This window comes from Myxine glutinosa, chromosome 4 (genome assembly GCF_964187855.1).
Source record: "Myxine glutinosa chromosome 4, kmMyxGlut1.1, whole genome shotgun sequence".
NCBI lineage: Eukaryota > Metazoa > Chordata > Myxini > Myxiniformes > Myxinidae > Myxine > Myxine glutinosa.
In genome coordinates, this window is record NC_136264.1 from 52,651,807 (window position 1) to 52,677,939 (window position 26,133).

General features: G+C 43.4%; 1 protein-coding gene across 1 annotated transcript in view; it reads left to right on the plus strand.

Annotated features, from left to right (window-relative positions):
- The window catches only part of LOC137424652 (adipolin), a 93,819-nt gene that overhangs the window by 15,405 nt on the left and 52,281 nt on the right, over nt 1-26,133 (plus strand). The window lies entirely within an intron of this gene.

The window sequence follows — 26,133 nt, forward strand, 5'->3', positions numbered from 1 at the left end:
TTTATACAGAATCGAGGCTCGTGAAAGAGCTAACATTTATCACAAAAAAAATAAAAATCAAACAGACAAACAAAATATATAAAAAGAGGGAGTGGTAGACAAGATGGGGAGAGAAGGGGAAGCACACAAACACAACATTTGAGAACAGGGACATCAGGAGATGTGTGGGAGGAAGAGGGCTTGGGGGGGAGGAAGCGTGGGAAGGGGGAGGGGGGTGGGAGAAGTATAAAACACAAGGACACCAAGGACTTCCAGGAAAGAAGTTGGTCTTTCAAAAAAGTGGATTTGGGGTGAAATTAGCGGGGGTAGAAAAGATCAAGGCTTTGGATGAGGGAAGATAAGAGATGGTGGTGCTTTTTCCCATTGCTGCTGCCACAAGTCCTTATCATTAATATTGGCCACTGCAGGTCCCTTAATACAGAACGCTTCCGTGACTTCAATTGAAGTCTGGGAGGATTCAGTAGCTCTTTGTGGATTGGTAGGTCAGCATCGGATTTTATTTGAAGGTACACTCGAATGTCCGAGGTGCGATTTTAGTCAGTACAGGGAGCCACGGTAGAGGGGTTGACTTCAGTTTGCCAGATACAATTCTCATTGCAGAGTTCAAGATAGTGTCAAGGTGTTTAGTGTGATGGCTTTCACCCCAGACAGGTGCACAGTACTCTGCAGTGGGATACACTTGAGTGAGGGTAGAGTGTGAAGGGTACGTGTGCCAGCTCCCCAGCTAGTGCCGGCAAGCTTACGGATGAGGTTCATTCTCATCTTCGTTTTCTCACAAGCACTTTTTAAAATGTTCGCTGTATGTTATGCTGCAATCCAGAGTGGTTCCAAGATATTTTGGGTGTGGTTCATTGAGGATTTGAAGTGACTTACCACAAAAGTGACTTACCTTGATTTACCAAAAGTGAAGTGACTTACCAAACTGACTTACCACAAAAGAAAACATCTAGTTTGGGTATGAGCCAGGCGATTGCTCAGATGGAAGGCAGTGACAGTAGTTTTTTATGGATTCGGGGTGGAGTCTCCATTTGGTGAAATACTCTTCCAAAACCTTCAGGTCATTCGTAAGTTACGACCAGGAGTTCCCCAATGCAGTGTTCTGGGCCCTGTGCTTTTTCTGGTCTTCATCAATGATCTCTCTGACTCTCTTGAAAATCCTCTCTATCTCTTTGCTGATGACTCCACTCTCTGCCGCTCCATTCCTCATCCCTCAGATCGGCAGTTTGCAGCCTCCTCACTCTCTGCAGACCTGGACAAAATCACAGACTGGGCAAACAAGTGGAACATGTCTTTCAATCCTGACAAATCTCACACTCTTACGATGTCTCTCCAAAAAGACCGACTGGACAACCCTCCCATCTACTTTCTGAATAACCCTCTCCAAGAAGTTCTGTCATTCAAGCTTTTGGGTCTCACTATCTGCCATGATCTTTCCTGGGAAAACCACATTTCCAAGCTGGCCTCCAAAGCCAGTCACCGACTGGGCATCCTCGGTCGTGCGAAGTCCTTCCTTGGCACACCTGAGCTCCTCACCACATACAAGGCTTTCATCCGCAGCTCAATGGAATACTGCTCTCCCCTCTGGGCTGGTGCTCCTGCCTCACACCTAGCTCATCTTCACGCTGTTGAAACCAAAGCGTTCAGAATCATTGGAATCTCCCGCGATGACGCTATCTCCGAGGGCCTTTCACTTAATCACCGCAGGCAGGTTGGTGGTCTTTCCGTCTTCTACCGACTCCTCTCCGGCCTTGCTCCCCCAGCTCTCTCTGGGCTCTGTCCCCGAAATATTCCTGCAGGTCGCACAAGATCTGCCTGCAACCCTCTTATGGTTAAACTGCCAAAATCAAGACTCTCTGCTCACCTTCACTCCTTCATTCCTCTTTTCTCCCGCCTCTGGAACAAACTCCCTCACTCTCTTCAATCCCACTCCTCCCTCCAGGTCTTTAAAACGGCTGTTCACCACCATCTCTTATCTTCCCCGATCCAAAACCTTGATCTTTTCTACCCCTGCTAATTTCACCCCAAATCCACTTTTTTGAGGTGACTTTTGACTTCTTTCCTGGAAGTCCTTGGTGTCCTTGCGTTTTATACCTATCCTGCCTCCCCCCAGGCCCTCTGCCTCCCACACATCTCCCGATGTCCCTGCCCTCAAATGTTGTGTTTGTGTGCTTCCTCCCCTTCTCTCCCCATCTTGTCGACCGCTCCCATTTTTATATACTTTGTTTACTTGTTTGTTTGATTGATAAATGTTAGCTCTTTCACGAGCCTCGACTCTGTATACAAAAAAAACAAAAAAAAAAAACTCTGCTCACATCATCAAGGCTGCACAATTTGTAGGCAAAGTGAGCTCAGCATATGCAAACTTTCGTGAAGTAGTCACAGGTTGGTCACTTGTCTACATGTTGAAAAGCATTGGCCTAACACTGATCCTTGGGGAAGACCATCATCCAGAGGTCTTAGTGCACTGGTAATATCCTCAAGTAAGACTTGGAAAAGATGGATGCCAAGCATATTTGCTTGTACTCGCATGGTTTCCCGGTGGTGAAGGAGCTTTGCTGTCTTGAGACAACACCACTCTTCAAAGAGCATTGGTATGCAGCCTCAATGTACCTTGTTAAAGCCAGGACCTGATCTACGGAGCTTCTCCCTGGTCTGAATCTTACCTGTTCTATTGGAATGGAAGTCTCAACTAGCGATGAGATACCGCTTAGCAGAAGATACTCAAACATCTTGTATGATGTGCAGAGTAATAATATTGATCAGCAGCTTGAAGGGTCATCTAGCAGCTTCTCTGGCTTGGGTATGGTGATAACCTTAGCTTCTCTCCACATGGAATGGTGCCAGACTGATGGAAAAGCAGTAAAGAAGGAAGCACACCAAGATTTACCTTTAGGCTCGAGGTTCTTTAGGAATTCTGGGTATGTATCATTTGTATGAATCCAACCTGACTATAAACTGCCAGTTATTTTGCAGACAGTTGACTGTGTCATCCCTCAGATGGATTTTAATCCAGAGGACCCATCCGCATTATTGGTTGCTGGTATACCTTAAATATCCCATGTTGCCTTTTGCAAGTTGGCGATTTATCGCCGTTAACAAATTCCAAATTCCTGCCCAAATCACCTCCAGTTGGACATCACGCTTGGCCAGCTGGTGCCTAAAAGACTTGGCACCATTTTACAAGCCTTTTGGCCACCGACCGCAGAATATGGTGGAAATATATTTTCAAGATAACAAAAGAGTTTTGGAGAATACCATATTTTCATTTCAATTTGTTTTCAACGCAAGTATCAGACATATTTTTTTGGTGTGACTGATGTTTTGCCACATTTAAATAAGTTCTTACTGAATTATAAAACGATGCGTGAGATGCAAAGGAAAACAGCGAATTCCTCATTTCAATCACAAGAGTCCGTAACTCATTCCCTTCATCTGCCCCATCCATCGGGTCTCATCTTTCACACCGTTTCTCATCTTTCCTCGTTTTCTCTCCTGTGGAACTTACCCTGGCACCCCATCCAGATTTGATTGTCTTTCCAGTCTTTTTAAGAATCTATCATAGCACGGGATACCAACCCCTCCATCACTTCTCCGTAATTTTGTTTTAGCTCCTTCTTTTCTTATTCCGGAGAATTTTCTGGAGAATTTCTGGAGAATTTCTGGAGAATTTCTGGAGAATCAAGATGAGTGCAAACAGGGTGGTCTTCTTGTACACCGAGGGGGTTCACCAAGTCTTTTTCATGCGTATTCCAAGTTAGTGCGTGCGATGTGCCTAAAGTTTGTGAAACTTCTCCCGAAGAAAGGTAACTTCCGCAATCATTCCAAAAACAAGTATGTTTTTAATGTCTACAACATTGGTGATGCGAGGTACCACTATGAGGCCTATGAGGCATTTCTTGGTGATCTTCATAGGTTTTCTTTGCAGCTGAACTGGAGTGAAAGGCGGAAATTGAACCAGTAACAAGGCCGTAGAGGGGTGCTGTGCATTGAAAACCGGGTTCACAGATTATTGTTTCCGGCCTCCTGTAGATTCGTGAAAGGCACTTTTTTCATCGTTCCTAGGAATGGCTGCCAATCAAGTTGCGCTCTGCAGGAGTACCGCTCATGGAATTAGGGGGGTTTTTGGTAGGAATGAAAGTCTCCATGGGGGTGCCCTGGCAGCCTGACAGCCCATCAGGCTAGCAGCCATTACTCCATCTTATGAAACCGAGCTTTAATTGGCCATTAGCGATGGGCCCCATTAGCACTTAGTTCTGCATAGGGATTTCACACAGCCAGGAGCCCTTTCCCTTGGATGATGTTCATGAAGGGTAAAGCTGTGTTTTGCTTCGGCTGCTCCGTTCTCGTGGTACCTTCTTGTACGAGTCGTCTTTGTTGTGTCGTGGTATTCGGTCAAAGGATTTCCTTTTGGAATCGGAATTTTCCAGGCGAAATTTGTCGTTGTTTAACTGGGGCAATTTCTCACCCGAGTGCATTCAAAACTAAAGGGGAAATGGCGCATTCAAACGTTTACCAGAGAACCAGAAAATGTACCATACATACATTCGTTCATTCAAAAGGTTCCATGTTTTTTTGGTTCCAATAACCCTGACAAGTAGATCTGCCGGGCAGGTTAATCCCGACTCCAAGTCCGTGGCACCTGTACCTTCGTCTTTACAAATAAAGTCAGATGCACCACAGGGTCGTCTGTTGCCATCGCACCTCACGAATCTCGAGCTTTGAAAGCGATTCTTCAAAATGCAGATTGCACTCTGTAAAGAGAGATGGCAAACATACGGGTAGCACACATGAATCGGACGGTGACTCGTCCATCAGTGCCAGAAGGGAGCACACAAAGGTGGAGGGAACTCAGGGAAATGAGGGAGCCAAGTGAAATGATAACTCTTTTCAGAAACGAGTAATGACCCGATCTAATAATTAGGCCTACTACAAGGTCTGCGTGTGTTTATAATCTTATGCGTTTAGGGTTTGAAAGGTTAAGCAATGGATTTTCTGAAATTACAGCATTTTTCTTCATTTGGGTTTTGTGTTAAAGATAATATATTGAAATTACTCGTCTTGGTTGGTGTTGAAACGATTGGCATATTTCCTTTATCGGTGTATGCTCGTGTGATGTTAACTTTCAGTACCGGCGCTAGAGACATGCAACCCATTAAATTGCATTTGCCCCCCGAAACAACAAGGGACCCTAGGCGACCAATCGTATCGTGGTTCACAATCTTTTGAGGAGGGATCTCCGAGGGTGGTGGTGGTAGTCGGGGGTGGGGGGGGGGGGGGGTATGGACGAGTTTGGTTCTCGCATTGCCGACAAAGCACATCATCTTGTGAGTAATGATAAACAGCGCAAAAGGAATGCTCCATCTCAAGGAAAAAATGAAGTCCCCCATCCAAAACCTTTATGTTTTCTACCCCCGTTAATTCACCCCAGATCCACTTTTTTTGAAATTCTGACTTCTTTCCTGGAAATCCTAGCTGTGTCCATGTGTTTTACCTCTCCCATCCCCCCCCCCCCCCCCTTTCCATGCCTCCTCCCACCAAGCCCTCTCCCTCCCACAGATCTCCCGATGTCCCTGTTCTCAAATGTTGTACTTGTGTGCTTCCCTCTCTCTCCCCATCTCGTCTCCCGCTCCCTTTATCTTATGTTTTATGTGTCAGTTTGACTTTTTGTGATTAATGGTAGCTCTTACATGAGCCTCGATCTTGTATACAAAAATAATAATAAAACAGTCACATGATTGGAAATTTTATTTTATTTTATTTTTTTTATTATTATTATTATTATTTTTTTTTTTTCCCTGATATTTAACTAGCCAAGACTATTTACAAAATTCTGGGTGAGGTTAATAGAGCAGGCAGGTTAAGCTGAATAATAACTATGTTTAATGTACACAAATACAACAAGAATCACAATAAATTGTGTATAACGCCGCATGTCAATACTGTACATATCGATATTGTTTCACAAATCCACACTACAATTCATTCTACGATCAAAAAAACAACCTCATTCATAAATCGGCGAAACATCGGGCGCTATGGCGGAGCGTTGCGTTTTTGAAATTCAGAGACTCCATCACATTAATCTGAAAATAATTTGAAATTCACACTTTTTTATTGCGCTATTGCATTTAGCAGGGGCCTCCGAATGAATAACGCCACCACTGATAACATGCGCCACTGTTGGATACCAGTAGTAGGCCCCAATGCAGGCCCAGCAGTAGGCCCCAATGCAGGCCCAGCAGTAGGCCCCAATGCAGGCCCGGCAGTAGGCCCTAATGCAAGCCCCAACAGTAGGCCCCACGGCAGGCCCCAACAGTAGGCCCCACGGCAGGCCCCAACAGTAGGCCCCACGGCAGGCCCCAACAGTAGGCCCCACGGCAGGCCCCAACAGTACGCCCCACGGCAGGCACCAACAGTAGGCCCCAAGGCAGGCCCTTGGCAAGGCAAGGCAGGACACAATCCTTGTCATCTCAACTACAAGTTTATTTTCTTCTTTTGACTTGCTCTTCTTCATATTTCATTTGATCTTTCTATGTGCTACATTACCTAATTTGTGCATTTCTAGCTCATACTGAAGTTAAGAATGTTGAAAACATGATCATCACCAGCAGAAGAAACATGGAAGACAAAAAGGACACATTTTTAAAAATACCTGGCGGGTCTCTCGTAGGAGTACCCGGTTTATTTAATATTTGCTGCTTCGTGATACCGAACAGGCTGCAAATTGCAAATCTGTTCTGTTTTTCATGATATAGTTACTTGTCCTTTTGTGAGCACAGGAAGTGGAATGTTACCAGGAAGTAGAAAGTTTGCAAGGTTTATTTCAGGCTTTTTGCATGCTTCAGGTACATCAGGATGAAATAGAGACCTTGCTAAATTGTGACAATTGCAATGGTTATTTATTCATTTGAATTTTGATTTGATAGCCTGCCAAAATGGCTGAAAAACAATGTCAGGGAAGACTTGACACGATAATAATTTATTACTTCTGCCACCGAAGGTGGATGGAGGTTATGTTTTCACCCATGTTTGCCTGTATGTCTGTCTGTCTATGAGCAGGATATCTCAAAAAGTTATGGACAGATTTGGACAGAACTTGGTGGATAGGTTAGGTGTGTGACAAGATGAACTAGAACGCCACTCGGTAGAGCGCATACTCCCACCGTGGGTCAAGTTGGAATAGTACGATTTCACAAAGGTTTGAGGGAGTAGTTCAGTGACAACACAAGACAAGAAAACACAAGACAACAAGACACTGCACAGATATATCTATCTATAATTCCAGTAATCTCTGTATGTGTGTTTGTTTGTTTGTTTGTTTGTTTGTCTGTGACCGCTGTTTCTCGACAACCACGGGTCCGATATACTTTAAACTTGCCAGGTATATTGCTGGGGACCCGAGGATGTGCCTTTTCAAGGTTTCATATTAATCGGACAATTACTTACCGAGCTATGTCCAAAAAACGATTCAACCAATCAGAGAGCAGCGAGCTATCGCGTGTGCCGAACGTGGCGAACACACTCTGCCTCGGACGGCACATTTGAGAGCGTATTCATTTATTTCACGTTGGCAAACTATGTTGCCGCTATGTTGGCGTTAAACTATGTTTTAAAACTAATTAAAACCATTTCATGTAAATAGAGGGGGGGGGGGGGGGGATTGTCACTGTACTCGCAAGCCGTTCGCCGTTCGCTTTGGCGTTGCGAATGAACCAAAACATTTCATGGACCAAACCATTTCATGTAAATAGAGGGGGGGGATATAATTTTAGATATATATATATAGTACGGGCATGCCCTAGTATTTAGAATATATAGAAGATAATGTTTTTTTTTTAAGGCAATTTCACTTACATTTTCGGATTCAGCGTTCAATTCCATATAGGTGAGTGTATTTTGCGGCATGTGTGACTTCAAATAAAATTGTAAGCCAGGTAAAACGTTCGTTTCATTCCTTAGGGATACAACATGTAAAACTGGCCCAAACGTCAAAACAAAACTCGCTCATTTTAAGTCGAACAAGCTAATGCGACCACTCATTCTTCTGGGAAGAATCCCGTGCACATGCTGGTCACACTTATAACTCACCTAAGTCTTTATAAGTTCATCAAATACTGACACCGCGATTGACATTCGCCGAGGTAAATGTTGATATCTCTTCTGAGGTTAAAAAAAACAAAACAAAAAAACATTTTTAAAGCATTATACGTATCAAACGATACATTTTATGAAACGGGGAAACCGAATACACACGTTGGTGGTTTTAAAATGACAGAATATGTCTTTATTAGAAAAAAAAAGAACCTTGAAGACGACGCTGCTAACAAAATACACCGCTCTAACGCATAACCACGAGTTTAAACTACATTTACAACAAATATGAAAACTATTTTCATATCACAATGTTAAATATAGAATATATAGAAGATAATGTTAAAAAAAAATGAGCTCTATCTTCCAATGGTAAAAAAATTCCTTCAAAAAATTCCTGGATCCGGAATAATATCCTGAGCTTCACCAAAAACTAATCAATTCTTCCTTATCCCGAGGGCAATTATCCAACCAACTTTCATCCAAATCCGTTCAGAACTTTTCCAGATATCTTGTTCACAAACACACGAACACACACACACACACGGACACGATCGAATGCATAATGCATTACTCTCTGGTGGGAGTAACAAGCCGATGCAATATTGGTTCAGGTCCGAATCCAGATCCGGCCTATCAGTGGGATAAAAGAACATAAACTTTTCAGCTTGGTGGAGGTATGTTCTCTACCGAGTGTCGTTCTCGTTACCTTTGCCACCAAAGGTGAACGGAGGTTATGTTTTTACCTCTGCCTGTCTGTGAGCAGAATATCTCAATGTTGTGGACGGCTTAGGATAGAACTTGGTGGACAGGTTTCGGTGTGACGAGGACGAACTGATTCGATTTTGGTGAAGATCCGGATCTGGATCCAATTGTATAATTAGGCGTAGGTATGCTCTCCACCGAGTGCTGTTCTCCGGTTAAATTTGATGTTGTTGCAGCAGTTGCTTCATCATACATGTCATGGGATGAGATGGGAGCCTGCAGTTTTCAGCTTTTATGTTTCACACGTGATTTTCGTGATGCCTGAGGCAGTCAGTGAGAGGGAAATAGAGAGGACGGCATTGGGGTTATAACTCCTTACTTACACTTAGTCACCATCAAAATATAATTTACAAAACTTTTCAAATTGATGGATTTCTCATTATTCCATCGTCATTATCATCAAACCTGCCAATCTCAATCCACTACAGGACCTTCGTCAACTACTGATAGTCAGGTTCACTATGTCAATAAATTATATTTCGTTCAAAATCAAGGGAGATTAGCAAACCTATACATTTTTGGAAAGGTTATAGCATAAGGAAACTAAAAATCAATGTTTACATTTGGAGAGATACCTGTATGGCGGCCATTTTGGATTTTCAAAATGGCCACTGTAAAATACATATTTTGTTCTATTTCTGCCTCTAATTACCCTAAAAACTTTTTAAAATATACTAAACCTATATTTTCAGGGACAAGGAATCCAATGAAAGTATCAAATTAGTGCTATGGGGAATGGTAAGACACGAATCAAAGGTTTTGAATTGCAAAATACTGTCTTTATATTCGCGATAAGTTGCATAATCAAATACATGTTATCATTTTGTACAGGCAGTTAATAACATCAAAATGTGTCACAATAATTCATATCATCAAACATACACAGGCAGTCAGCAAAATCATACATACACATGCAGTCAGTATAACTTCACATCTACACAGGCAGTCAATGACAAAATATACACAGGCAGTCAATGGCATCAAACATACACGATTACAGAATATGCCATTTAGAGTTCGTCATCACTGTCCTGTGTGTCGTATCCGACAATATAGTCCGCATCGTTTTCACAGTCCGTTCCACACAAGCAAAGGTCGGTCAAATTGATTGGCAAATCGAATTGGTCGAATGGTCGATCGAATCGATTGGTCGAATTGGTCGAATGGAATTGGTCGATTGGTCGAATTGGTCGAATCGAATTGGTCGGAATTGGCAAATGTAAACATTGATTTTCAGATTTTCCATGTAATAACGTTTCCAAAAATGTATAGGTTTGCTAATCTACCATGATTTTGAACGAAAAAACATAGTGAACCTGACTATGATGAGGTTTCTTTTGGCACACTCACCATGCTTGGCAAGTATGGGTTGGCAAGATATTCAGGACATGCATTTTGCAATTTAGCCAGGGTCCCTTTGTTTACTCTTCAGGGTAAAGAATGTCATCACTATGGCAACTTTAGCATCTACCAGCAACAACTAATGTCAGCAGAAGTTTAATATCCGAGAGACAGTGCACAGTGTGATGCAACACCATGGCCTGCGAAACACCATTTCCGATATTTCATCGTCCAGCTGAGGACTCAACAACAGACCAGACTGCTCAGAAGCATCTCTGCTAATATCAGCAGCATCCTGGGAGACTTGTCATTATTAGCTTCCATTTAAACAAAGCCCAACAGTGCACCAATGAATCATCCAAAGACTTTACTTGTACTGCTAGATTTGCCTGTACAGTTTAGTCCTTTGAATGAACATGACGAATAAATTTACGATTACGATGGTGATGATGTGGATGATGAAAGCATGACATGGCATACCAGATAGAGCTTAATAGGCAAACTACTGTAAAGAATATGTGGAGAAACACTAATTGATTGTACGGTATGCAGAATCCACATTGCTCACTATCATCACCATCACGGTATGCAGAATCCACATTGTTCACTATCATCACTATCACGGTATGCAGAATCCGCATTGCTCACTATCATCACTATCACGGTATGCAGAATCCGCATTGCTCACTATCATCACGATCACGGTATGCAGAATCCGCATTGTTCACTATCATCACTATCATCACGATCACGCTATGCAGAATCCGCATTGTTCACTATCATCACTATCACGGTATGCAGAATCCGCATTGCTCACTATCATCACGATCACGGTATGCAGAATCCGCATTGCTCACTATCATCGCTATCACGGTATGCAGAATCCGCATTGCTCACTATCATCGCTATCACGGTATGCAGAATCCACATTGCTCACTATCATCACTATCACGGTATGCAGAATCCGCATTGCTCACTTTCATCACTATCAGGGTATGCAGAATCCGCATTGCTCACTATCATCACTATCACGGCATGCAGAATCCGCATTGTTCACTATCATCACTATCAGGGTATGCAGAATCCGCATTGCTCACTATCATCGCTATCACGGTATGCAGAATCTGCATTGCTCACTATCATCACTATCACGGTATGCAGAATCCGCATTGCTCACTATCATCGCTATCACGGTATGCAGAATCCGCATTGCTCACTATCATCGCTATCACGGTATGCAGAATCTGCATTGCTCACTATCATCACTATCACGGTATGCAGAATCCGCATTGCTCACTATCATCACTATCATCACCATCACGGTATGCAGAATCCGCATTGCTCACTATCATCATGATCACGGCATGCAGAATCCGCATTGTTCACTATCATCACGATCACGGTATGCAGAATCCGCATTGTTCACTATCATCACTATCACGGTATGCAGAATCCGCATTGCTCACTATCATTACGATCACGGTATGCAGAATCCGCATTGCTCACTGTCATCGCTATCACGGTATGCAGAATCCGCATTGCTCACTGTCATCGCTATCACGGTATGCAGAATCCGCATTGTTCACTATCATCACGATCAGGGTATGCAGAATCCGCATTGCTCACTGTCATCGCTATCACGGTATGCAGAATCCGCATTGTTCACTATCATCACTATCAGGGTATGCAGAATCCGCATTGCTCACTATCATCGCTATCATGGTATGCAGAATCCGCATTGCTCACTATCATCACTATCACGGTATGCAGAATCCGCATTGCTCACTTTCATCACTATCAGGGTATGCAGAATCCGCATTGCTCACTATCATCACCATCACGGTATGCAGAATCCGCATTGCTCACTTTCATCACTATCAGGGTATGCAGAATCCGCATTGCTCGCTATAATCACTATCACGGTATGCAGAATCCGCATTGCTCACTAACATCACTATCACGGTATGCAGAATCCGCATTGCTCACTATCATCACTATCACGGTATGCAGAATCCACATTGCTCACTATCATCACTATCAGGGTATGCAGAATCCGCATTGGTCACTATCATCACTATCACTGCATGCAAAATCCGCATTGGTCACTATCTTCACTATCACGGTATGCAGAATCCGCATTGGTCACTATCATCACTATCAGGGTATGCAGAATCCGCATTGCTCACAATCATCACTATCACGGTATGCAGAATCCGCATTGGTCACTATCATCACTATCACAGTATGCAGAATCCACATTGCTCACTATCATCACTATCACGGTATGCAGAATCCACATTGCTCACTTTCATCACTATCAGGGTATGCAGAATCCGCATTGCTCACTATCATCACTATCACGGTATGCAGAATCCGCATTGTTCACTATCATCACTATCACGGTATGCAGAATCCACATTTCTCACTATCATCGCTATCATGGTATGCAGAATCCGCATTGCTCACTATCATCACTATCGCGGTATGCAGAATCCGCATTGCTCACTATCATCACCATCACGGTATGCAGAATCTGCATTGCTCACTATCATCGCTATCACGGTATGCAGAATCTGCATTGCTCACTATCATCACTATCGCGGTATGCAGAACCCGCATTGCTCACTATCATCACCATCACGGTTTGCTGAATCTGCATTGCTCACTATCATCACTATCAGGGTATGCAGAACCCGCATTGCTCACTATCATCACCATCATGGTATGCTGAATCTGCATTGCTCACTATCATCACCATCACGGTTTGCTGAATCTGCATTGCTCACTATCATCACTATCAGGGTATGCAGAACCCGCATTGCTCACTATCATCACCATCACGGTTTGCTGAATCCACATTGCTCACTATCATCACTATCAGGGTATGCAGAATCCGCATTGGTCACTATCATCACTATCACGGTATGCAGAATCCACATTGCTCACTATCATCACTATCAGGGTATGCAGAATCTGCATTGCTCACCATCATCATGATCAGGGTATGCAGAATCTGCATTGCTCACTATCATCACTGTCACGGTATGCAGAATCTGCATTGCTCACCATCATCACTGTCAGGGTATGCAGAATCTGCATTGCTCACAATCATCACTATCACGGTATGCAGAATCCGCATTGGTCACTATCATCACTATCACAGTATGCAGAATCCACATTGCTCACTATCATCACTATCACGGTATGCAGAATCCACATTGCTCACTATCATCGCTATCACGGTATGCAGAATCCACATTGCTCACTTTCATCACTATCACGGTATGCAGAATCCGCATTGCTCCCAATCATCACTATCACGGTATGCAGAATCCACATTGCTCACTATCATCGCTATCAGGGTATGCAGAATCCGCATTGTTCACTGTCATCACTATCACGGTATGCAGAACCCACATTGCTCACTATCATCACTATCACGGTATGCAGAATCCACATTGCTCACTATCATCGCTATCACGGTATGCAGAAACCGCATTGGTCACTATCATCTCTATCACGGTATGCAGAATCCACATTGCTCACTATCACCACTATCAGGGTATGCAGATTCCGCATTGGTCACTATCATCACTATCACTGCATGCAAAATCCGCATTGGTCACTATCTTCACTATCACGGTATGCAGAATCCACATTGCTCACTATCACCACTATCAGGGTATGCAGAATCCGCATTGGTCACTATCATCACTATCACTGCATGCAAAATCCGCATTGGTCACTATCTTCACTATCACGGTATGCAGAACCCACATTGCTAACTATCATCACCATCACGGTTTGCTGAATCTGCATTGCTCACTATCATCACTATCAGGGTATGCAGAATCCGCATTGGTCACTATCATCACTATCACTGCATGCAAAATCCGCATTGGTCACTATCTTCACTATCACGGTATGCAGAATTCGCATTGTTCACTATCATATAAATGCAAATTTCGCATGTGGAAAAAGTAAGTACACCCCGACATTTATCACGACTTCAAATACCTAAAATTAGAATCAGGTGCACACCCCCCCCCCCCCCTTCCCAAACCTCCTCCCCCCAAGCCCTCTCCCTCCCACACATCTCCCTGCTCTTAAATGTTGTGTGCTCTCAAGAGTTTGCGTGCTTCCCATTCTCTTGTCTTCTGCTCCCTCTTTTTGTGTATTTTGTTTGTCTGGTTGATTTGTTTGTGAAGTAAATGTCAGCTCTTTCACGAGCCTCGATTCAGTATACAAAAAAAAAAAATCACTATCATGGTATGCAGAATCCTCATTGATCACTATCATCACTATCACGGTATGCAGAATCCGCATTGCTCACTATCATCGCTATCACGGTATGCAGAATCCGCATTGTTCACTATCATCAATATCAGGGTATGCAGAATCGACATTGCTCACTATCATCACTATCACGGTATGCAGAATCCACATTGCTCACTATCATCACTATCAGGGTATGCAGAATCTGCATTGCTCACCATCATCATGATCAGGGTATGCAGAATCTGCATTGCTCACTATCATCACTGTCACGGTATGCAGAATCTGCATTGCTCACCATCATCACTGTCAGGGTATGCAGAATCTGCATTGCTCACTATCATCACTATCATGGTATGCAGAATCTGCATTTCTCCCCATCATCACTGTTATGGTATGCAGAATCTGCATTGCTCACCATCATCACGATCAGGGTATGCACAATCCGCATTGTTCACAATCATCACCATCATGGTATGCAGAATCCACATTGCTCACTATCATCGCTTAATAGGGTATGCAGAATCCGCATTGCTCACTATCATCACTATCGCGGTATGCAGAATCCGCATTGCTCACTATCATCACTATCAAGGTATGCAGAATCTGCATTGCTCACTCTCATCACCATCATGGTATGCAGAATCCACATTGCTCACTATCAGGGTATGCAGAATCCGCATTTTTCACTATCATCACTATCAGGGTATGCAGAATCTGCATTTCTCTCTATCATCACTATCAGGGTATGCAGAATCCGCATTTCTCACTATCATCACTATCAGGGTATGCAGAATACGCATTTCTCACTGTCATCGCTATCAGGGTATGCAGAACCCGCATTGCTCACTATCATCACTATCACGGTATGCAGAATCCGCATTGCTCACTATCATCACCATCACGGTATGCAGAATCTGCATTGCTCACTCTCGTCGCTATCATGGTATGCAGAATCCGCATTGCTCGCTATAATCACTATCGCGGTATGCAGAATCCGCATTGCTCACTTTCATCACTATCAGCGTATGCAGAATCCGCATTTCTCACTATCATCGCTATCGTGGTATGCAGAATCCGCATTGCTCACTATCATCACCATCACGGTATGCAGAATCTGTATTGCTCACTCTCATCACCATCATGGTATGCAGAATCCACATTGCTCACTGTCATCACTATCAGGGTATGCAGAATCCGCAGGGTATGCAGAATCCACATTTCTCACTATCATCACTATCAGGGTATGCAGAATCCGCATTTCTCACTATCATCACTATCAGGGTATGCAGAATCCGCAGGGTATGCAGAATCCGCATTTCTCACTATCATCACTATCAGGGTATGCAGAATCCGCATTTCTCATTATCATCACTATCACGGTATGCAGAACACGCATTGCTCACTATCATCACTATCACGGTTTGCTGAATCTGCATTGCTCACTATCATCACTATCAGGGTATGCAGAATCCGCATTGCTCACTATCATCACCATCACGGTTTGCTGAATCTGCATTGCTCACTCTCATCACCATCACGGTATGCAGAATCCGCATTGCTCACTATCATCTCTATCAGGGTATGCAGAATCCACATTGCTCACTATCATCACTATCAGGGTATGCAGACTCCGCATTTCTCACTATCATCACTATCAGGGTATGCAGAATCCGCATTTCTCACTATCATCACTATCAGGGTATGCAGAATCCGCAGGGTATGCAGAAACCGCATTTCTCACTATCATCACTATCAGGGTATGCAGAATCCGCATTTCTCACTATCATCACTATCAGGGTATGCAGAATCCGCAGGTATGCAGAATCCGCATTTGTCACTATCATCACTATCAGGGTATGCAGAATCCGCAGGGTATGCAGAATCCGCATTTCTCACTATCATCACTATCAGGGTATGCAGAATCCGCAGGGTATGCAGAACCCGCATTGCTCACTATCATCACCATCACGGCTTGCTGAATCTGCATTGCTCACTATCATCACTATCAGGGTATGCAGAACCCACATTGCTCACTATCATCACCATCACGGTTTGCTGAATCTGCATTGCTCACTATCATCACTATCAGGGTATGCAGAACCCGCATTGCTCACTATCATCACCATGACGGTTTGCTGAATCTGCATTGCTCACTATCATCACCATCATGGTATGCAGAACCCGCATTGCTCACTATCATCACCATCACGGTTTGCTGAATCTGCATTGCTCACTATCATCACTATCAGGGTATGCAGAACCCGCATTGCTCACTATCATCACTATCAGGGTTTGCTGAATCTGCATTGCTCACTATCATCACTATCAGGGTATGCAGAACCCGCATTGCTCACTATCATCACTATCAGGGTTTGCTGAATCTGCATTGCTCACTATCATCACCATCATGGTATGCAGAACCCGCATTGCTCACTATCATCACCAGCACGGTTTGCTGAATCTGCATTGCTCACTATCATCACCATCATGGTATGCTGAATCTGCATTGCTCACTATCATCACCATCATAGTATGCAGAATCTGCAATGCTCACTATCATCACCATCATGGTATGCAGAACCCGCATTGCTCACTATCATCACCATCACGGTTTGCTGAATCTGCATTGCTCACAATCATCACCATCATGGTATGCAGAACCCGCATTGCTCACTATCATCACCATCACGGTTTGCTGAATCTGCATTGCTCACTATCATCACCATCATGGTATGCTGAATCTGCATTGCTCACTATCATCACCATCAGGGTTTGCTGAATCTGCATTGCTCACTATCATCACCATCAGGGTTTGCTGAATCTGCATTGCTCACTATCATCACCATCATGGTATGCTGAATCTGCATTGCTCACTATCATCACCATCAGGGTTTGCTGAATCTGCATTGCTCACTATCATCACCATCAGGGTTTGCTGAATCTGCATTGCTCACTATCATCACCATCATGGTATGCTGAATCTGCATTGCTCACTATCATCACCATCATGGTATGCTGAATCTGCATTGCTCACAAGAAAACCATGACAACATTTTTCTTGCAAGTACAAAAACTTTTTCTTGAATTTCTCGTTTCAAGAAAATCTTTTCTTATTGACAAAATTATTTTCCGCAATGATTTTATACTTTCATGAGTGAATCAGCTTATGAGCACTCCAATCTGAGGAAAGAATCACCAACACTTCGAGAAAGGACGTCTTTGCAACATAAAAAGACACAAAGCTTGTGCCAGCTCTGTTGATATAGGAGCTGGATATATCAGGTAGACTTTCCTTAGGGAGACACCGTATCTGGTTTGGGTGCTTCTGAACACGTTGGGGCAAGAGGGAAACTTCGATGGTATGGGGAAAGGTGGAAGCTGTGAGGGTCGGGGTGAGGAGGGAGATGGGAGGGGAATCATGATGGGGGAAGATGGGGAGGGGTGAGGTGATGGGAATTGGGAGGTGCAGCCGAGTAGAAGCTGTGAGAGCCATGGTAGGGGGTGGAGCATTGGTTTGTAAGGAAGGGGTTGGATATGGAGAATGCAGAGAGGGGGACACATGGGGTGGAGGAATGCTGAATTGGGTAACAGGGAAGAAGGGAAGAAGAGGAAGCAGTATTAGAGAAGGACATTTGTAAATGACAGTGGGAATTTGTACAGTTGGAAAGAAGTGGCAGGAGAAAGAAATACTCTTGGAGTGAATGTCTTAAGAATGGGATGAGAATGTAAGAATGAAATGGGAATGAGTGATAATTATGAATGACTTGTTATTTTTTGCGGTTGCTTTGAGAAGTGAAGAATAAAGTATGCGTAATCATTACTCTACCTCAAACCTTTTCTTCATTCTTCGAGAAAAAATAATGAAGGGAATGTTTGAGGTAGGGGAAAGAAAAAAAATTAGTTCAACAAAAGGAGAATGAGGAAAGAATAAAGTTTAGCAAGAAGTGGATGAATGAAAATCAGGCTTTAAACAGTAGGATGGTGCCACATGGCATACGTCCAGACCCACTTCTGCTTAGAAGAGATGCAATATATAGTCAATTTGGTTGTGTTCATAGAACAAATTGTTAAAATGAAGTTTATTTACAATCGGTGAAGTTCCCTTTATTCCAGAAGTTCCCTGAATAACCCTTGTTATGTCACACTCAGACACTTTGCCAATTTAAATGTATGAATTTGAAATTTATTTTCCAAACTAGTTCCCCCATTTTTCCAAACTAGTTCCCAGTTCCCCAATCTAGTTCCCCATTCTCGATCATAACTAAAAAAAACATTTCATTTGCACTATATGTATAGTTTAGTCATTACCCCACACGCACGAAGCAAAAAGTGGGGATCAGCAATTGGTTGGCTTCTGTCTGCCCGTCCATCCACAGACGTCGGTTTATGATCGAGGAACAACTTGATATCAATTAAATATGATATTTTTAACACGAATCGGGAAACTTACTCATTCATTCCGAACAAAATTATTTCCGAAAAAAAATTGAAAATCATTCCGAACGGGAAACTTACTGTTTTTAAGGACGTCTAAAAGGACACAAACAACAGGCATGAAGAACTAATGTAGTGCATTAGATAGGGTGGTGTAAAAACCACTGCATCAATGGTGGTAAATTTTCTGGAATAAATTTTATTTATATGACTTTCATGATCTTTATTTTATTTAAATGTAACTATGTGCTTGAACGCTGTAGAACACAAATCTTTTTTTGTCGCTTACAAAAACCTCTAGTTTTGCGATAGTTGGAAATGTTATGTAAGGTAGTGTATAAGACGGGAACATGTGCGCTAAACTTCCTGAATTGTTTTATATGTCCTTTAAAATCATTATTTTATCTCAATTGAATTATATTCCTAAACACTGTGTGGGGTATGGGGTTCTATGATGTTTCTAGTTATGAATGTGTTTGTAACTCATGTTTGTTGAAATTTAAATCTACTAGCAACGGTACCCGCCCTACTGGCGGGGCTTCAATTGGGAGGCCCAAATAAAAAGGCAAAATATCAGAAATTGAAGGCGTTTTTATTTTAAACGATTTATATAAACATCTGTTAAATCATGTCACATGCAAATCATCAAAATCTAAACAGTATTTGTAGAATTTCAATAAAAGCCACATCACTGTTCATATCAGTAAATATTATTCCATCGTGTTTGGAAAAACTGGAAAATTGGGAAAAATTTCCTAATTGGAAAAACAATATAGCCTATTTTACTCCAGGGGGTCCCAGGATTACCCACCCAAAATTTCGTTGCGATCGGTTCAGCCGTTTTTGCGGTACCTGCAAACAGACAGACAGACAGACATTTGGTGAATCATAGTAAGAATATATAAAAGGACCCGAGTTTCTCCATCTGTAGCACTTTATTCTAAAGGAGTTTATGCTGTCATAGAATGATATAAATGATTCCATTGGCAAGCTAATAATCGTTTTACTTGAAAAAAAAAATAGTTTGTTTAATCACAAACTTGCCCATTTTAAATGCCCTTGTTTCTGGGATTGAGGAAGAAGATGCGGCTTTACGAGCTTTGATGTAGCGGTTCCAAGAGTAACAGTGTTTTTCATTTTTTTTGTATGCAAGATCGAGGCTCCTGAAAGAGCTAACATTAATCACACAAAAATCAAACAGACACATAAAACATATAATAAGTGGAGCGGTAGACAAGATGGGGAGAGAAGGGGGAAGCACAAACACAACATTTGAGAGCAGGGACATTGAGATATCTGTGGGAGGGAGAGGGCTTGGGGGGAGGTGGTGTGGGAAGGGGGGCGGTGGGAGAAGTAGAAAACACAAGGACACTGCAAGGACTTCCAGGAAAGAAGTTGGTATTTCAAAAAACGTGTATCTGGGGTGAATTAGCGGGGCTAAAAAAGATCAAGGTTTTGGATGGGGGAAGATAAGAGATGGTGGTGAACAGCTGTTTTAAAGACCTGCAGGGAGGAGTAGGATTGAAGAGAGTGAGGGAGTTTGTTCCATAGGTGGGAGAAAAGAGGAATGAAGGAGTGAAGGTGAGCAGAGAGTCTAGATTTTGGCAGTTTAACCATAAGAGGGTTGCAGGCAGATCTTGTGCATCCTGCAGGAATATTTGGGGGACAGAGCACAGACAGAGCTGGGGGAGCAAGGCCGGAGAGGAGTCGGTGGAAGACAGAAAGACCAGCAACCTGCCTGGGGTGAGTGAGTGAAAGGCCCTCGGAGTTAGCTTCATCGCGGGACATTCCAATGATTTTGAATCCTTTGGTTTCAACAGCGTGAAGCCAAGCTAGGTGAGAAGCAGGAGCACCGGCCCAGAGGGGAGAACAGTATTCCATTGAGCTGTGGATGAAAGCCTTGTATGTGGTGACGAGCTCAGGTGTGCCAAGGAAGGACTTCGCACGACGGAGGATGCCCAGTCAGCGACTGGATTTGGAGGCCAGCTTGGAAATGTGGTTTCCCCAGGAAAGATCATAGCAGATAGTGAGACCCAAAAGCTTGAGAGACAGAACTTCTTGGAGAGGATTGTTCAGAAAGTAAATGGGAGGGTTGTCCAGACGGTCTTTTCAGAGAGACATAGTAAGAGTGTGAGATTTGTCAGGATTGAAAGACATGTTCCACTTGTTTGACCAGTCTGTGATTTTGTCCAGTTCTGCAGCAGTAACCCTTTGCCAAGGACCATGGCAGGAACACACAAAATAAAATATCGTAATACTAGCTATACCCCCACGTAACATACGTGGCCTAGTGTTTTTGAACATGTTTATTGATATATTTCACTGTAAACACAATTAAACACATCAGCAAAGTGACCCGAGGCATGCCTAGTGCAGTAAAAGACGTTATTTTTCACTATTTCAATGAAAAAAAGAGGGTGAATATCAAAGTAAGAAAACTTATGCTTAGCAAATAAAAAAATCAAAATATCAAATACCGATAAATTTAAATCTGGTATATTGATGGATTGGGGTTTTTTCCATAAGGTGTCGAATCAGATGAAATAATAATTGCACAATGAGATATTTAATTATCTCCTAGCATAATGGATTTTAAAAATCTGCTTTGCTGAATTTAACTCTAAAACATGTTAAGTCACCATTTAAAAAGTTTCAGCTAGATGGTCTAGTGCCGTGGTTCTTAACCTGGGTTCGACCGAACCCCAGGGGTTCAGTGAGCCAGTCTCAGGGGTTCGGCGGAGGTCCTCCAAAACGCATTGCAATTATTTTTTTTTATTTTTTTTTTGTATCAATTTTGAATCTATGTGTGTCTATGCAGACTTATTATTAATTTTTATTAATTAATATTTTAATAAACGCTTATTATTAATATTATTATTATTTTGCTATGTATGTTACGAACGAATGGAAATGTTATTTGTAATTGTATTCCCATCCCATTCATGGTTTCTCTAGTCTGTGTTTAAGATAAGTTGTTTCACACTGACTGTAGTAAGTTGAATCAATGAGCAACTTGCTAATTATTCTGTTGATGGTGCTTACTTACTTACTGGATTTTGGACTTTGCAGGTGTTCGGAAATTCCAGTGAATAGCCTCGATTAGCTTGCCGTGTGCCGTGCGTCATTGGTCGCACCTTACTTTGGAGTTACTGATTAATTGAAAAGTAAGTTGGAAATGTTTGTGGATATGCAGGGTGGGTTCAGAGTTATATTAAATTCAAAAGTGGATGGTGATTATAAAATATGATTGAATTACTCAGAAAATTAGGTGGAGGTTATATAACTCCTTTGGTCGCAATTCAAAACTAACAATTCGCAGTTTTCTATGTGATATTATAATGGGATTTGAGGTGACATAGAGTTGAGTAGATAATAAATCCCGTCATCGTAACTATACGTTATGTTTTCTTCGTTAAAATTTCTCAGTTTTCAGAAGGGTACTCATATTTAAGCATGTTCCTTTTTAAATTCTTGTCATATAATGATTTGCCCGAACTCAATTAAGATCAGTTTGTTACTCCTTTTTTTTTTGCAGTATGTCGAGCAAAAAAAGGAAGTGGTCGGAGGGTTACGTGCGGTACGGGTTCACGTGTTTGACGGAACGGGACGGAAGTCAGCGTCCTCAATGCATGCTTTGCAATGTCAAGTTGAGCAACTCCAGCCGAGCACCAGCAAAACTACGGGAACACTTCAAAAAACTGCACGGCGAGGGGCAATACAAAGACGCAACGCTGGATTAATTCAAATTGAAGAGAGTCCGATTTGACGCAAGTGCTACATTGCCCACTCTCGGCTTCATTCCAATTGACAAACCGATCCTCACCGCGTCGTATGAAGTTGCGTACCTGATCGCAAAGCAGGGCAAACCGCACACCGTTGGCGAGACACTCGTCAAACCGGCCGTGTTGAAGATGGCCAACATCATGCTGGGAAAAGCTGCTGAAAACAAGTTGTCTCTCGTTCCACTCTCAAATGACACCATCAGATGCAGAATCGAGGACATGAGCGACGACATCCTCGCCCAGGTAGTTGCAGATTTAGTCGCGAGCCCGACGAAATTCAGCCTTCAACTCGATGAGACCACAAACGTTTCGAATTTGAGCCAGCTCATCTTATTTGTGCATTATGTCAAAGGAGACGAGATCAAGGAAGACTTTCTGTTCTGCAAGCCTCTCACAACAACGACGAAGGCAGTTGACGTGAAGAAGCTTGTGGACGATTTCTTCAGAAGCAACGGCCTCTCGTGGAATATGGTGTCTGCAGTTTGCTCGGACGGAGCTCCAGCCATGCTGGGATGCAACTCCGGTTTTGGAGCGCTGGTGAAGGCCGATGCACCACCCATCATCATCACACACTGCGTCCTGCACAGACACACGCTGGCATCAAAAACCCTGCCTCCAAAACTGGCCAATGTTCTGTAAATCGTCGTTGAAACTGTGAATTACATGCGAAGCCATGCTCTGAATCATCGCATCTTCAAAGAGCTGTGCAATAAAATCGGCTCTGATTTCGAAGTCCTTCTCTACTACTCTAACGTTCGATGGTTATCACGAGGGAAGGTAGTGAGCCGTGTTTTTGCCTTGCATGTATAATTAGCCCTGTTTTTGCGAGAACACCAGCATTGCCATGCAACGCACTTCCAAGAGTCAGAGTTCATCCTCGCCTTGGCGTACTTGGCTGACATCTTCGATGCACTCAATCATCTCAATTGCCAGATGCAGGGCGGTGGAGTGAATGACATCGAATCTGAAGAATAGCTGAGCGCTTTCTGAAAGAAGTTACCGTTGTGGAGGCGGCGAACAGAGAACGACAACTTCGCGAACTTTTCGCTACTGGACGAGTGCGTGAGCGGGATCGAAGATGAGTCTGAAGTTGGAGGCACTGCTGTACCGGGGGAGCTGAAGCAAGCGATTGCCACGCACTTGGATGAGCTGGGAAAGTCATTCGACGGCTACTTCCCCGACCAAGAGCAATACCCAGCATGGGTGCGGCAGCCGTTTACTTTTGAAGTTGCAACGGCAGATGTCAATGACCAATACCTCGACGACCTTGTCGAACTTCAGCAGAGACAGACTCAACAACAACTCTTCGGCACAACAACGCTCTCAACGTTTTGGTGCCGCCAAATGGAAGGGTATCGTCACATCACTAAAATTGCCCTTAAGATCCTCACGCCGTTCGTTACAACGTATCTCTGCGAGCATGCGTTTTCGAAACTGGTGAACATTAAAACAAAGAAAAGGAGCAGGCTTGCATGCGAAAATGATTTGAGAATGGCCCTTGCCAAAACAAAACCACGCATTTCCCAGGTCGCCTCCCGAAAAGAAGAACAGAAAACGCATTAAGATGCAATTCTTCTTAATTTTTTTTGTCAAATTTGAGGGATTCCGCGAGTGTTCGGTGGGTTTCGTTAGGGTTCGGCGCCTTTAAAAAGGTTGAGAACCACTGGTCTAGTGACAGGGAGTATAATGCGTTTATTATTTTACATGTGGACATATTTAGTAAGAGTTGTCTATGTGCTTTTAAAGCACTTGTGGAGTTTGGGAGCTAAGATTCCAGGAAGGAAGAATTTGCAAATAGTGCTCTCAGTTGCTCACATCAACTTTTGAAGGCCAATATACTTCAAGATCATGTAGAACACATATTAAGCTTGTACCTTTCAGTATTCATGCCTTTTGTGTAAGAATGGTTGCCACCTGTGGGATAAAAGCATTGACACCAGCAGGTAATGCATCGCCTAAAGCAGGACACCGCGGAGCAATTGATGCTTTTCAGAAGTGCAAAGTGGTGGATGTGAAGGTGTTGCACTCTGCAGAGCCCCATTGTGGGGGAAGGAGCATCACACCTGGTCCCCAACCTTGGAGGGGCATGTACTGGATAAGCCCATGGTGAAAAACCCTCAAAAGATGTTCAGAACTGGTAAAGTTAGCCTTCGGGCATAAATTGAAGCTTAAAGATAGTAAGAGGCCCAGAGTGAGGAGATACCAAGCATATTCACCTGTAGCCACCCGAGTTAGCGATGTCGGGTGAGCAATGCTCAGGAAAAAGCTGTTCACTATCAGTGGCCTTTCTGTTGTGGGCAGTGCCCAGTGGCCTTTCTGTTGTGGGCAGTGCCCAGTGGCCTTTCTGTTGCGGGCAGTGCCTAGTGGCCTCTCTGCTGTGGGCAGTGCCCAGTGGCCTTTCTGTTGCGGGCAGTGCCCAGTGGCCTTTCTGTTGCGGGCAGTGCCCAGTGGCCTTTCTGTTGCGGGCAGTGCCCAGTGGCCTTTGTGTTGTGGGCAGTGCCCAGTGGCCTTTCTGTTGCGGGCAGTGCCCAATGGCCTTTCTGTTGCAGGCAGTGCCTAGTGGACTTTCTGTTGTGGGCAGTGCCCAGTGGCCTTTCTGTTGTGGGCAGTGCCCAGTGGCCTTTCTGTTGCGGGCAGTGCCCAGTGGCCTTTCTGTTGTGGGCAGTGCCCAGTGGCCTTTCTGTTGTGGGCAGTGCCCAGTGGCCTTTCTGTTGTGGGCAGTGCCCAGTGGCCTTTCTGTTGTGGGCAGTGCCCAGTGGTCTTTCTGTTGCGGGCAGTGCCTAGTGGCCTTTCTGTTGCGGGCAGTGCCCATGATGCATAGGACATGCCGTGGGTGACTGCAACCCGTGCCCTGTGGATGATGTCAGGGAAAGCTGCTTCTGTGAGGTCATGAGCACCGTCTCTACCACCCGACATCCCAACGCATCTCGCTGGATACCCCTTCTTTCTCTTTTTATCTCCATTCCAGCCCAAAGTCAAATATCTGCTGAATTCATAGTACAGCCAAAAATAGAGAAAGAATGGAGCTCAGCGTGGACAAGTCGCACTTGTGTTTATGCTCGTACCGCACGTCTTGGCCCTTTGTGTATAAGAAACCTTTGCGCCATGTTTAGAGTTTCAATTTCTAACGTCGTACTCTAATTTTCTTGATTGCATGAGATGAAGGTATGATTATAATGTTTGAATTCCTTGGTTAATAAACAACTCGTGTAAATTTGAGGTGAACTGAAGTGCAAGTACCATAAGCTAAAGAACTGGTAGATTTTTTTTATGCCTCTGCCGACTATCCGGAGGCATTATGTTTTCGGGTTGTCTGTCCTTCCGTCCGTACGTGTATGTACGTACGTATTGTGACGTAATAGGTAACGTGGTATGGCAGCCATCTTGGATTAAAAGCAAATAATTTAAAAAAATTCTCGGAAACCGCTGAATGGAAAAATTT